Source organism: Hakea prostrata, chromosome 9, assembly GCF_041222555.1.
Source record: "Hakea prostrata isolate BN-2017 chromosome 9, UWA_Hpros_2, whole genome shotgun sequence".
NCBI lineage: Eukaryota > Viridiplantae > Streptophyta > Magnoliopsida > Proteales > Proteaceae > Hakea > Hakea prostrata.
In genome coordinates this window covers 15,606,868-15,615,899 of record NC_142608.1, presented here as the reverse complement: position 1 = coordinate 15,615,899, position 9,032 = coordinate 15,606,868, and the positions used below count along the sequence as shown (strand labels likewise).

General features: G+C 36.4%; 1 pseudogene; it reads right to left on the bottom strand.

The window, feature by feature from the left end:
- Positions 1 to 1,820: 1,820 nt before the first annotated feature.
- LOC149004823 (uncharacterized) lies at positions 1,821 to 4,376 on the bottom strand (annotated as a pseudogene).
- Positions 4,377 to 9,032: the final 4,656 nt, after the last annotated feature.

Below are 9,032 nucleotides of genomic sequence, written 5' to 3'. Positions count from 1 at the left end.
GATCTCTATGTCCTAAGTTCCCAGTTTTTTGACAACGCTCACATGATTTACAAAACCTATATGCATCATGAAACAAATTTGGCCAATATAACCCACATTCTAGAACTTTTCGAGCCGTTCTTTTTGGACCAAAATGTTCACCACAAGCATATGAATGACAGAATTGTAAGATGGATGATATTTCTTGTTGATGGACACATCTGCGAATAATTAAATCCGAACAATGCTTCCAAAGGTAAGGATCGTCCCACACATAATATTTGGCATCACTTTTTATTTTATCTTTTTGAGCTCTAGATAAATCCTTAGGTAGAGTTTTAGTAACTAAATAGTTAACTATATCTGCATACCAAGGAACCTCATTAAGGAAAAAGAGATGCTCATCTGGGAAATTGTCTTGTAGTGGAGATGAGTCTTCACTTGAAATCAATCTACTCAAGTGGTCGGCAACTAAATTTTCTGCACCTTTCTTGTCACGGATCTCCAAATCAAATTCTTGTAACAAGAGTATCCAACGGATCAGCCTCGGTTTTGCTTCTTTCTTTGAAAACAAATATTTCAGAGTTGCATGATTAGAGTAAATAACAATTTTAGTACCCAATAAATAAGAACGGAATTTTTCTAAAGCAAATACAATAGCTAAAAGTTCTTTTTCCGTTGTTGAATAATTGCATTGAGCACTATCAAGAGTTCTTGAAGCATAATAAATGACGTGAGACTCTCTTCCAAATTTTTGTCCAAGAACAGCTCCTATTGCATAGTTACTTGCGTCACACATGATTTCAAAAGGGTGGTTCCAATCTGGTGATCTGATGATGGGGGCTGAAATCAACTTGTCTTTTAAAATATCAAAAGCTTCCTTGCACGCTTTATCAAAGTCAAATGCTACATCCTTTTGCAATAATCTGCACAAAGGTTGTGTGATTTTGGAGAAGTTCTTGATAAAGCGACGATAAAATCCTGCATGCCCCAAAAAAGAACGAATCTCCCGTACAGTTACAGGATAAGGCAATGATTTTATAATATCAATTTTTGACTTATCAACCTCTATACCTTTTGCAGAAACGATATGTCCAAGAATAAGTCCTTGATCTACCATAAAGTGACATTTTTCATAATTCAAAACAAGATTAGCTTCTATACATCTCTGCAACACTTTTGTTAGGTTAGTTAGACATATATCAAAAGAATCACCATAGACCGTAAAATCATCCATAAACACTTCTATGATGTTCTCAACATACTCGTAAAAAAATACTAACCATACATCTCTCGAATGTAGCAGGCGCATTGCAAAGTCCAAATGGCATCCGTCGGTAAGCAAAAGTACCAAAAGGACATGTAAATGTGGTTTTCTCTTGATCCTCTGGTGCAACCGGAACTTGATGAAAACCCGAAAAGCCATCCAAACAACAATAATGAGATTTTCCCGCTAACCGTTCAAGCATTTGATCAATAAATGGGAGAGGAAAATGATCCTTCCTAGTTGATGCATTCAATTTACGATAATCTATACAAACTCTCCATCCGTTCGGATTCGGGTGGGCACCAACTCACCATTCTCATTTTGAATCACAGTGATGCCAGTTTTCTTTGGAACTACCTGAACTGGACTTACCCATTTGCTATCTGAGATTGGATAGATCATACCTGCATCAAGGAGTTTTAAAATTTCCTTTTTCACTACCTCCATCATAGGTGGGTTCAAACGGCGTTGAGGTTGCCTAGAAGGTTTACAATTCTCTTCAAGCAGGATTTTGTGCATACATGTTGAGGGACTTAAACCTTTTATGTCCGCTATGGTCCATCCCATAGCCTCCTTATATTCCCCGAAGCACTCTAAGCGATCTCTCTTCTTCTAATGCATTCAGCTTACTTGAAATAATTACGGGGAAACTTTTATTATCACCCAAGAATGCATATTTTAAATGATCTAGCAATGTTTTGAGTTCCAACTTGGGGGCCTGCACAATAGAGGGTAAAAGTTTTGTGTTAGAAATAGGAAGATTAGCAAAAGGAACATCAACCCTCATAGGTCTAAGTGACTCTAATTCAAAAATAGTATTTTGCAATTCATCCTCTATTGCAAACTCTTCTTTTGCAAGCTGCACTTCTTCAAGAGTTAAACCATTACTAAGTGCAATTTTTAACTTGTCTTCATCACAAAAATTAAATGTTTTTTGAGCTAGAGTGTCAATGGCATCAAAAGCATAAACAGCATATACATGATTAGGATATCTCATAGAAGCATATATATTAAATTTAATGATCTCGCCATCAAACTCCATTGTTAATGTTCCATCATGCACATCGATTTTAGTTCTAGCAGTTTTCAAGAAAGGTCTCCCCAATAAAATCAAACTTGAATTAGGAGAATAGTCTTCTTCCATATCAAGTACATAAAAATCTGCAGGAAAAACTAATCCATTTACTTGAACTAAAACATCTTCTAACACTCCTTCAGGATAAACATTTGATCTATCAGCCAATTGAATTATTACGCCAGTATTCTTTAAAGGTCCAACATTCAAAGATTTCTAAACTGATAAAGGCATAACATTAATAGAAGCACCCAAATCACACATGGCCTTCTCAACTTTCATATTACCTATTTTACAAGGAATGACAAACATACCTGGATCTTTGCACTTTGAAGGTAATTTCTTTTGTAACACAGCTGAGACATTCTCCCCCACACTTATTTTCTCATTGCCTTGCAACTTTCTCTTATTAGTACATAATTCCTTAAGAAATTTCGCATAGCGAGGGATTTGTTTGATAGCATCAATTAAAGGAATATTTACCTCAACTTTGCGAAATGTCGCAAGAATTTCTTTTTCCTCTTCAAGTTTTTTTGATTGAGAAAGTCTTGTTGGAAAAGGAGGGGGTGTTACCTTAGGACTTACATGTTGTACAGGAGGTGTTACTTCTTTTTCTGTCTCCTCTCTTAAATTTGAATGATAAGCAATGGGTCCTTCTAACTCTTTGCCACTTCTCAATGTCATGGCACTCACATTTTGCTTTGGATTGATAATTGTTTGTGAGGGCAATTTTCCTTGATTCTCAAGCTTACTTACTGAAGATGCGAGTTGACTGATTTGACTCTCCAAGTTCTGAATACTTGCTCTTGTATCCTGTTGGAATTGATGAGAACTAACAGCAAGAGATTCAACTAATTGTTCAAGAGACTTACCTTGCTTAGGAACTTGTTGATATTGTTGATTGGACTACCTAGGCTGATATTGTTGTTGGAAATTGTTAGCTCTAGGCCCATAACTCAGATTTGGGTGATCCTTCCATCCTGAATTGTATGTGTTTGAGTATGGATCATATCTTCTTTGTGGTGGACCTGGGAATCCTCCAACGATATTGGCATGTTCATGAGTCTCATCTTGAAGTGTTGGGCATGCATCTGTGGCATGATTTGTTTTGAAGCAAATACCACAAGCCTTCACTTGTTGGATATTTCCTACAACCAATTTTTCCATAAGAGAAGTTAGATTATCCAAACGTTGGTCAATGGAAGAGACACTTACCTCATTAACTTTTCTTGGTGGATCGTCCCGTCTAGTCCCAAATTGTTGAGTGTTGGCAGCCATATTAGAAATTAAATTTCTTGCCTCAGTAGGGGTTTTATGTACTAACGCACCTCCACTAGCAGCGTCAATCATATTCCTATCCATGTTAGATAACCCTTCATAAAAATATTGAATTAGAAGTTGGTCAGAAATTTGATGTTGGGGACAACTAGCACACAATTGCTTAAATCTTTCCCAATATTCATGAAGAGTTTCTCCATGATATTGTCGGATCCCACATATATCTTTCCTTATAGTAGCAGCCCGCGAGGCAGGAAAAAACTTTTCAAGAAACTGCCTTTTCATATCAATCCAGGTGGTTATTGAACCAGAAGGTAAGTAGTATAACCAATCTTTAGCTTTTTCAGACAAAGAAAATGGAAAGGCTCGTAACTTGATTTGTTCATCGGTTACACCATGTGGCCTCATTGTGGAGCACACCACATGGAACTCCTTGAGATGTTTATGAGGATCTTCACCTGCAAGACCACGGAAAGTGGGGAGTAAATGGATCAAACCAGATTTTAATTCAAAAGCAACCTCAATATTTGGATATTCAATACATAATGGTTGTTGGTTCAAATCTGGCATGGCTAAATCTTGTAAGGTCCTCTCATTAATATTATTAGCATCCATGATTTCTTCTTCAACCCCAAATAATCCAATTAAATCAATACTAGAAGATGAAGAAGATGATACTCCCTGAAAATGTTGTTTGGTTTCCTTCCTCAATCTACGGGCTGTTTTCTCAATCTCAGGATCAAATTGAAGTTCACCTGTACGAATGGATCGAGGCATAAAACAAACAACCTAGAGATTAAAAAATAAAAAATAAAAATAAATAAAACAAAGCAAAATGAATAAATCTAAAAGAACCAATCCCCGGCAACGGCGCCAAAATTTGATGGGTGTCGAATCCACCAAAGATAATCCTTATCTCAACTGAATTTGTATTAGTAATGAGTAGGGTCGAATCCACAGAGATTGGTGAAGATTTATTCTTTGATAAAAATCGGGGAGTTTTGAATCAACAAATTAAATAAAAATTAACGAATGCAGTAGTTAACAAGAAAATTAGAATAATAAAGACTTTCGATCAAGATTCAACTTCAGAATTGATTATCTCAATTGATCATTGACTTAAAAAATAAAAACTTTAATTTCGGGTAGATTGGTTATGGTCATTGAGGATCAGTCCTCTAACAACCAATCTTTCCCTACTTTATTGATGACCTTTGGATCTGTCCTTTGAGTTATTCCCTAATTAATAAACATAACCTTCGGATCTGTCCTTTGAGTTATGTCTATTAATCGCATTAAAAATTAAAAGACCCAATCCCTAGTCAATAAACCCGGAAAAAGCCTTGTTTATTTAAACTAGGATATACATTCTCATAGCAAACTCTCCAGGGCATTGATTACCCATTCGAGAATGCTATTTGTCACTTATATAAGAATTGACTGAGTATTGTATTAATCATAAAACAACAGGCCTCTTGTCTAAGGATTAATACAATAACATAATAAATATAGAAAACGCATAAATACCTGAGAATTAAAGAAAACTGATAATCCGAAGTCTCACAATTGGTGAAAATCAAACTTCCATTAATCTTGATCGAAAGCTAGAATTAGCTAGACATGGAAAATAAAAACAAAGCAACGAAAATAGAAAACATTGTGGCGTTCTTCCTCAGAACTGTGGCTTCCTCTTGTTGTAGCTTGTGTGTCTGGTCTCTGAAAATGCGTTCCTTCTTATAGAGGATTCCTGCCAATTCTGCATTCTTTCCAAATCTGTTATTTCCATCGTTCGCTTTGGCAATGCAATTCTTCCCAATTCAGTTGTTTCCTTTCTTCATATTTGCCAATGCAATGGTTTCCAATTTAGTAACTTTCCAATTCAGCTTCTTCCTTACATGTCTGATCGCAAGAGATAACGAAATATTTGCTTGCTGAATTAAGTCTTTTTACGAAAATCCTTCTGATTTGGGCAAGATCAAACCTCTAGCTTTGGACATAATCAAATCTTCCATCTTAATTTGGGTGTGATTCTTTGATTTGATTTAAAAATGTGCCAATATGGTTCTAACCATTCTTTTTATAGATTTGATATCCGAATGCTATAATCTGTCCATATCCAAATAAAACAACCAATTAGTCTCATTAAAATATAAAGGATTTGATATAATATTAATGCAATTAAATGACCTATCAATCCTTTCCTTGTGAGTTCGGACTAGTTAATAGTTATCTATTTCCTTATAATAACTTGCCATTAAAATCTTAGCTGGGCAGCCATTTATGATTTATTTATAGGTCTCAAACTTTTGCAGTTTATCCAAGATCCAGCTCATCCACTCACCAAGATGATTCATTCAGCTGTGCCCTTGACTTGGGGGTGTGCCAACACATGGTTTGGAGGAAGAGTAATGAAAGTCTTGGAATCGGTAAATTATTAAATGCTTATTGACACATTGATGTGGATCCATCATGTCGCTAGAGTCAACGGATCACATCTTTCTTGACTATCCTTTTGCAAGGGCAGTATGGTTTGGTAGTTGGTTACATTGTTCCTCCATTTGAAAGTTTTATTTCGGTGGTAGAATGGCTAAGGAGTTTATAGAAAATCAAACATCGATAAATCTTGACTTTTTGACAACTTGATAAATCAATAAATCGCCAATTTATCATTCCATTTTCCAGTTCCAACTTGATCAATCCATAAAAAACGAGTCCTCTACAAAAGTCGAAACCTTTTAAATGACCCTTTTTATGTAGTAGTTATTAGGGAGGAGAGGACACCAGTTAGCACCCCACAGAGTGGTAGGGTTCAATGCCTGACAAAAACGTCAAAAGCAGGCAAACAAAAGAGATGTGTGGCTGAGGGGAGGAGAGAAAGAAGGCATGCATTGAGATTCTTTCTGTCGGAGGTTCAAGAATCTATGAAACGACAAATTCAGCCGCTAAGGAAGAATTCAAGGAAGTCCATTACTGAGAGACCTAACCCAAATCTTTGGGACATCCAGATATTACACCCTAGGGATTGCTTGTCACTATGATTTGGCTCACCCTGAGTACAAACCGGAACCAGCCAACAACAATGCATCCCTTTCAGATCCATGATGAGCTCAACCGGAACTGAGATTCTTCGTGTCAAAAGATAAAAAGCTTGCATTTAGTTCATTATGTAGAGTTTCCTTCTTGTTATGGTACCTCTAGTGACAAGCCCGTTGAACCCAATGAACTGGGGAATTAAGGACCCTAAACTGGCAAAGGAGAACCAGGATACCGGGAATTAGGAAGTCAAGCATAACTATGAATTTTAATGCACAACTGTGCCAAATGTAAAGTTTATTATGGGCCCCATGCATTGTGCAATCCTTGAGTGGCCTCACGCAAGAGGGTGGGGCAGAGGCCCACATACCCATGATGGCCCACTCATGAAAGTATTAAGTACAATTATATGATAAGTGGTATTATATGAATATGTTGTAAAATATATATTATGTTATATATTGCTAAGTTCAGTTGAGAGAACATGCAAGTTTAACATGGTTGAATTGAATGCAACCTACGTCCATGGGAGAGTTTGAGATGTTTCTACTATATCAAAATGAGTTGTGTACGTGCCTTTTATAGAGAATCAGAGTTGTGTTTATCAATCATCTAGGACTCTTGTAATTGTTATCCTGTGGATTCCTTGTGTTACAATGTTTGTAGAGTTTGAGTTTATATGAAGATAGAAATATGAGATTACATAAAATATCAACCAGGGTTTTATGGAAGTTGTAATCTACTTCAAACTCTTCTTGGGATCTGGTAGATTCCCTGTGGGTATCAACTGTAGAATCCACCTTGACTATAGCAATAGGAGTTTGATCCACTTTAGACTTCTTGGGAGCAACCCAAGCCACATAAGCTTGAGAGGCAGTGGCCGCTAAGGTTTTTGGGTGTCTTACCAGAAATATCCCTAATATGCGCCCATAAACTCAAGGGAGGTGATGTGAACTTGAGGTTGACCAGAGGAGTTAGTATAATCAAAGAACGGTTGGAAACTAAAAGGGTTCTTACTGTTCTTGATGATGTTGATGAAATGGAACAATTCTATAAATTCGTTGGCAGGAATGATTGTTTTGGTCTTGGAAGTCAAATTATCCTAACCACCAGGGTTGAATTCCGGCTGAATAGGCTGGATGTAGATGAAGAATATAAATACAAATTTGAGAGCATGAGCCAACATGAAGCCATTAAACTTTTCGGTCTCCATGCCTTTAAGAAAAATCATCGTTTAGAAGGATATGAGAAGCTTCAAATGATGTGACACATTATGCAGGGGGGCTGCCATTAGCTCTTGTGGTTCTGGACTCTCTACTGTACAAAAGAAGCCAGCAAGAGTGGAAAAGTGAATTGAAGATATTAAGAAAGATACCCAATTATCAGATTTTACAACTGGTTGAAATAAGTTATAATTCATTAGACCAGTTTAGGAAGACTATATTCCTCGATATATCAAGCTTTTTCATTGGAGAAGATATAGATACTATAATAAAAACGCTTGATGCATGTGATTTGGGCGGTGAAGTGGGAATTAAATTTCTTATTGAGAGGTATTTGCTAACAATTGATGATGATGACATGCTATGTATGCATGATTTGATTCAAGAAATGGGAAGGGAAATTGTTCACAGAGAGTCTTCTCAAAGCTTGGAGAGCACAATAGATTGTGGAACACCGATGACATTGTTGATGTATTATCAAACTTCACTATAAGTATTACTAGCAAAAATATTTTTGAGACACACACACGCACAATCCTATCTCAACTTAGTCATTTTCACTCTCTCTCTCTCTCTCTTCAGGGAACCGATGCAGTTAAATGCCTTCATCTAAATTGGGATGAAATTTTTCTGGTGACACAGTTAGGCTTGTTGAAAATTGAGGCTTTGTCTAAATTCCTAATCTTAGATTATTCATAGTTGATTATGATTATACATTGTGGTCTGATGTCAAAATAAATCTACATCATTGTCTTCAAGGGTTTTTCCGAAAATTAGTTTGGCTTAATTGGGGAGCATTCCCTTTCGAATGTATACCAAATAATTTTCATCCGGTAAACCTTGTCATTCTTGACATGCAAGAGAGAAAACTCAAAGAAGTTTGGAAAGGAAACAGTGTATGCAACACCTGTGCTAAGTTTGCTCATACTTGTTTTGAGTTTTCATCATATTCAATTTGTGCATGGAAACTAATATTTTTTTCTGTCTTCCAGTATCTCAGAAATTTGAAGATCCTTAATCTAAGCGGTTGTTCCGATCTAACCTGTACGCCAGACTTCTTAGGGCTCACAAATCTAGAAGAACTGATGCTCCAACATTGTGATAGTTTAGTTGAAATTCATGAAAGCATTGATCATCTTGAGAAACTGATAGTTTTGGATCTAAGTCATTGCTGCAA